This window comes from Macaca nemestrina, chromosome 5, assembly GCF_043159975.1.
Source record: "Macaca nemestrina isolate mMacNem1 chromosome 5, mMacNem.hap1, whole genome shotgun sequence".
Taxonomy (NCBI): Eukaryota; Metazoa; Chordata; class Mammalia; order Primates; family Cercopithecidae; genus Macaca; species Macaca nemestrina.
In genome coordinates this window covers 174826224-174832223 of record NC_092129.1, presented here as the reverse complement: position 1 = coordinate 174832223, position 6000 = coordinate 174826224, and the positions used below count along the sequence as shown (strand labels likewise).

The 6000-nt window shown below is 35.2% G+C and overlaps 1 long non-coding RNA gene across 2 annotated transcripts in view; it reads left to right on the top strand.

Moving 5' to 3' along the window:
* The first annotated feature begins 3276 nt into the window (after positions 1-3276).
* Positions 3277-6000, top strand: part of LOC139363213 (uncharacterized) — a 37368-nt gene continuing 34644 nt past the window's right edge. For both annotated transcript variants that reach the window (XR_011623165.1, XR_011623164.1), the window contains exon 1: positions 3277-3377. This is a non-coding gene — a long non-coding RNA (uncharacterized lncRNA). The remainder of the gene's footprint in view (positions 3378-6000) is intronic.

Sequence of the window (6000 nt, the reverse complement as noted above, 5' to 3'; positions counted from 1 at the left end):
ATAACTGTAAATTATTCCACGATGTTAGCCTATCATTATTCTAACGTTTTTGAATCACAGATAATGCCTATATGAAGTTCCTTGAACATGTACATTTTCAAGTGTATTTTTAGGTTAATTTTCTTGATCTAATGATATGTGCATGCTAAAATTTTGTAGATATTGATGCTCCCTACAAGCAAGTTACATCAATTAACAATCCCACCAATAAATCATGAGGTGCATATTTCCTCAAACTAGCCTAAGTAACGCTTGGCTCCATCAAATTGCTTATGATTGATTTTAAAAAGGTTTATTTACATTTTATATTTTATTTTATTTTAAATTTAATTTTATTTTATGCTATTTTTGCCCTGTTTTATGCTATTTTTTTATGCTGTTTATTTATTTTATGCTATTTTATGCTATTTTTGGAATCTTGCTCTGTCACCCAGGTTGGAGTGCAGTGGCGTGATCTCGGCTCACTGCAACCTCGCCTTCTGGGTTCGAGCGATTCTCCTGCCTTAGCTTCCGGAGAAGCTGGGACTACAGGTGCGTACCATCACGCCCAGCTGATTTTTACATTTTATATTTTAAGATTATAAAATTACCCTCGACTTTATTATATTTTCATGTGTTCCTTAACCATTGCACTTTTCTTAAAAAATAATCTGTGTGTCTAGGTGGTTTGCTTATTTTTCCATGGGCCTTTTATTATCATGTTGCTTACCCAGTACATGTATGTTCTCTTATTCTACGAACACACACACACACACACACACAATTGAATTTCACTTTTATTGATTAATGATTTATACATGACCTTTATCAAAGATGAGTGTTAACCTTTTTACACCCTTTGTATAACATTTTGTTCTCTTTTTTTTTTTTTTTTTTTTTTGATTCGGAGTCTCGCTCTGTCATGCAGTGACACGATCTCAGCTCACAGCAATCTCCGCCTCCCAGGTTCAAGCAATTCTCCTGCCTCAGCCTCCCGCATAACTGGGATTACAGGCATGTGCCACCACGCCTGGCTAATTTTTGTATTTTTAGTAGAGATGGGGTTTCGCCAGGTTGGCCAGACTGATCTCGAACTCCTAACCTCAAGTGGTCCACCTGCCTCAGCCTCCAAAAGTACTGGGATCACAGGCGTGAGCCACCGTGCCTGTCCTATTTCTTGTTTTAAATATGATTTTGCTTATGGTTTTCTAATCTATAAAAATGTTTAACTGTTATGATAATTTATCAATATTTTCACGGTATGTGATTAGAATAGTGTGACCTTGCTAAAACATGCTTTCTTGCCCCAAGTTTATTCTTTGAGTAACGTGTTTTCTTCTAGTACCTTTATTAGTTGATGTGTTATTTTCAAATCAACGACAGAGATATCAGAATTGTACTATAGAACAAGGAAATAATGGGATTCATCTTTTCATAACTAATTTTAAGGCAACTTTTAATATATTATACATATATTCATTTGCACTTGAGTCTGTCTTGACTTTCTGTTCTTCCCAACAAGCTATTCATTCACTGGCACTAAATTGTTGTGTTTATTATAGTGTTACTTTAATGTTTAGTAAATGAGCTCACTAATGTAAACAATGATTGTTGACTGTAACTTTTTTTACAATTTGAATTTCCACTTGATTTGGCCAAAAGCAAACACTAAGGATTATTTTATTTAAAATATTCAATTTACACATTAAATCAGGAATATTTTCATTATAATAAAAAATTGTTCAATTACACATTTTATGTTAAAACCATAGAAGTAATTTAAAAATGTATCATATTTCATGCAATCTGAATGTAAACTTTATGAAAGACTTACACACATGCAAATATTATTGCATTTTTTGCTCTAGTGTCCTATAAGTATAAACATATATTTATTTTTAAAGTCAGCTTCCTTTTTATCTCTTCAAAGTATTTCATAATCTCTTTAATAATTGATTTTTTAAACTCTCATAAATGTATCAGATGATTCTTCCTATTTTCATTCTCTTGTGATAACACATACAATTTTCTGTCCTTAAGATAGATCATCGTTTTCCTTTTCAGATTTTAAAACACTTGTATTTCTCTAAATTATGTCTGTAGTTGGGTATTTCGTGAACAAACACATCTTTCAATGGTCTTTATTAAAGATTTCTCAACAAATCCTGTCTTCTCTGGTAAGCTCTCTTTGGTAAGGTTCCCACTGAGTAAAAAGACACTTGATTTTTATTCCTCAGGAAGCCTCCTTCTTTCCGCCTAGCTCTCCAAGTCCTCTTTGCAGAAATTCTCCTTGTCATTTTTATCTTTTTCTTCTTTCTTTACCTCTTTTACTCATTATCATCATCCAGTAATGAAAGAATTATGGGCTGAGTGTTTGATGCTACAAAGTGAATTATTCACTAGGATATTTTTTTTTTCAAAAAATAAGTATGGAAAAATAAAAATGCTATAGATTTTCTTCTTCTCTTCTATAGATTTCTTATGAGCATAAGGAGAAAACAACAACAATTATTATGATAATATAAAGATACATAGAATGAATGACATTTTTACAAAGAGGAGTATTCCATGATATGTGTGGAATCAACATTGCCAGCATCAATATTCCTAGGAACATAACAACAAAGCTTTGCAAGTGAACACCTGTAGTTGATGCTGTGTGTGCTGTAAGTGCTTCCTGCTCCAGCTACTCTGATAGTTGACTGCTAATTCTCATTGGGAGGCCATGCCCCCTCACTTCCCTTCCTCTTCCTAGAGCTAAAGAGCTAAAGACTTACTGGCCTAATTACAAGAGCTCCTTGTCTTAAGGCCGGACTAACTCTGGATGAAAATTTAGCTTCAGAGCTTCCCATAGGATCAGTCTGAAGCCGCAGTACTGCTGAGGCTACATTCTCGCTAACCTTCTTGCCTTCTCAGTGTTACTACCCTGCATCCACTTCCGAAACCGTTCCCCCATTCAATCACATGCGTGCAAGGGAAACTATGCTACTTTTGAGTGGCTGGGTGAATCCATGCCCTCTTGTATTCAGACCCTGTGTAGTTCCCTCCTACTTTGACTTTGAGTTTGCCCTATGTCTAACTTTGGCTCATGGGATATTAACAAGCATAATGCAGAGGCTTGATGAGTCCTCAGGCATTGGAATGTGTCTTCTTTGAATGCTGCTTTTTGTAACCTATTGTTCTCCCAGAGAAGCCCAAACCACATGAAGGAGTCACATGGAAGAGAGATGAGGCTTTCTCAAACATTTCAAGTGAACTGGCTACAGCCAGCCAGCACTAACTGCCAAACGAGTCCAGGAGCCATCTTGGAGCTCAAGTCCAGTCAAGTGACATCACAGGAACCAGAAATCCATCCAGCTAAGCCCAGACAACCCAGAAAATTATGAAAGATTCAAATGGTAATTGTTTTCAGCCACTGAGCTTAAAATGTATTTGTTACATAGCAATAGAAAACTGAAAAAGAATCCCAATTTAAGAAATCCTGGCCGGGCGCGGTGGCTCAGGCCTGTAATAACAGTATTTTGAGAGGCCCAGGCGGGCGGATCATGAGGTCAGGAGATGGAGACCATCCTGGCTAATATGGTGAAACCCCGTCTCTACTAAAAATATAAGGAATTAGCAGGGCGAGGTGGCGGCACCTGTAGTCCCAGCTACTCGGGAGGCTGAGGCAGGAGAATGGCGTGAACCCGGGAGGCGGAGCTTGCAGTGAGCCGAGATGGCGCCACTGCACTCCAGCCTGGGCAACAGAGCGAGACTCCGTCTCAAAAAAAAAAAAAAAAAAAAAAAAAAAAAAGGAAAGGAAAAGAAATCCTAAACTTTGAACAAATGGATGAATGAAGTGGAATATTTTCTTCATGCTGTGGTACATTCTGGACAATTGCTCCTGCCTTACCCACATTAAATCCTCCTAATCACCAGAATTCCTGTGTGTTCCTTTCTCTTTTATACAGAGCAGGATAGTTGTCTCAATTTCTCCTTGCATTGTTGCTTACTTGTCAGTTCACGGAGTGATGGCAGATTCTGTCCGTGCATTTTCACATTTAGTTTCTACAATTTGAAATTACTTTATTTTAGTTTTATTTTAAGCACTTCTGCCTGATTTCTCACTGATTCAGTGAGCAGTAAGTCATACTGTTGGCAATGGAAAGTGGTTATCCAGTGAAAGTTTCCTACTGCCTGCTATTATTAGGACTCGTTCAGCTCCAATCTTGAAACGGCACTTGCTGGCTTTATCTTTATATTTGGTTATACTAATAAAACAAAAGCTTGACACGTGGACATATCTATATTTTTATTACATTGCTCTTAAATTGTTTTTCTGAATTATGCAATAATTTTTATTCCTAAGGTTTTGTAAGACAGGAATTGTGAGCCAGTCATATTTATATTTCCTTTCCCTCAAGGAAGTAGTAAGAAAAAATCCATTCCAATATATTAACAATTCTGATCAATTTCTGGATCCGCATAAAAACATACACAAATATATATATAACTATATATCTATAGTTCATAAATGTGCATGTGTGTATATATGTGCATATATAAATGTATATAATTAAATATTGAGGCAGATAAGCATACTTTTCCTGTTGTATATAGTATTTTTAAATTTTCTAAAATCAGCACTGTTATAGCTAAATGTATGTAATATGTCACCCACATTTGGGAGATGAATATAGCCTGAAGAACTCATTTCTAACCCACATATCTAAGTAATGAACAACAAATAATCACAGTAAAATTGTTCTGCAAGCATTAACTTGTACAAAAGGCACAACTCTACTGAGCAACAAAGACTGCACTGTGAAATCCTTTTTTAAACGGGAGCTGAAGTAGTAAACAAGTCCTTAGACATCTTTTTTCCCTCAGACAAAGCTTCTGTTGCCACATTATCTTGTCAACCCACATGAGGTTTAGATAGGTCAATACTTATATAGGTAACTTCTAAGGAACACCTGGCCTTCCAGAAGGTGACATGTTAATTAAATAGATAGCATTCTTTTTCTTAATGTACAATTGCTTAAATGCAGGTACTTCTTTCAGATTCTTTCGTCTCCCTTTTAACAGTTTTGTGAGCTTGAGGGCTAAAGTGAGCCAAGAACCCTGGTAAAAAGTAATAATTTTGGAAATATTACTAATGACATTTGGGCTAAAGAAAAAGAGAAAATGCAGATCTTTCCTTTGATCTCTTTTGGCCTTTCTGCATTCCCAGCTCACCACATAAGTATGCTGTGAGTTTCTGAGTGTTAAAACAGACATTTCGTAACTTAATTTGCTTTTGGAAAATATGAAGAACTATCTTATCTAATAACTAGAGTTCTTCTTTAGTGATTTCCTAAGCCAGAATGTCAGATCTGGCTGGTTTATAGATCTTCAGGATTGGAACAGCCTGGAATTAGTAATCACAGTCATACCATGAAAAAATCACCTTTACTCTAACCAGGGGGAGTTAACTACAGAATCAGTCAAGAAAAGGGGCCTAATCTTTAATAAATTATTAATGCAACAAGTTTTGTAGCAGGCATGATTAATACAGAATTTAGAAATAGTGCACACATCTTGGGTCTTTGCCCATTTATTTCATAGTTAGTTGTAGTCATTATTTAAAGCTCATTTTATCCCAGATACAATGTAAACAGTTATTTTTAGGGGCAAAAGTAACTTATTTGGTTTCCTACACAGGATTTACCTTTGGTTTTTGAAATTTTTCTTCCTCTACTCATAGGCAATAAATGATAAAGATATAAAAATAGAAGGTAAAAGCTAGCTGTCTATATGTTCTTCATCATTAGGCATATTGACCTTATTAATTTGTTTCTGTCTTTATATTTTATTACTTTTGAAAATTTACATGTACAAACCTAGATTTTATGATTATATACTGGGTTCTTAGTCATTACTTTCATAATTTCAAAACTGATGTTGAATCATATTGATGTCCTTTTTAAAAGAAATTCAGTGTTTTTTTATTCCAAATAAAATGTGTGACATACTTTTTATAGAAGAAAATAACATTTACGT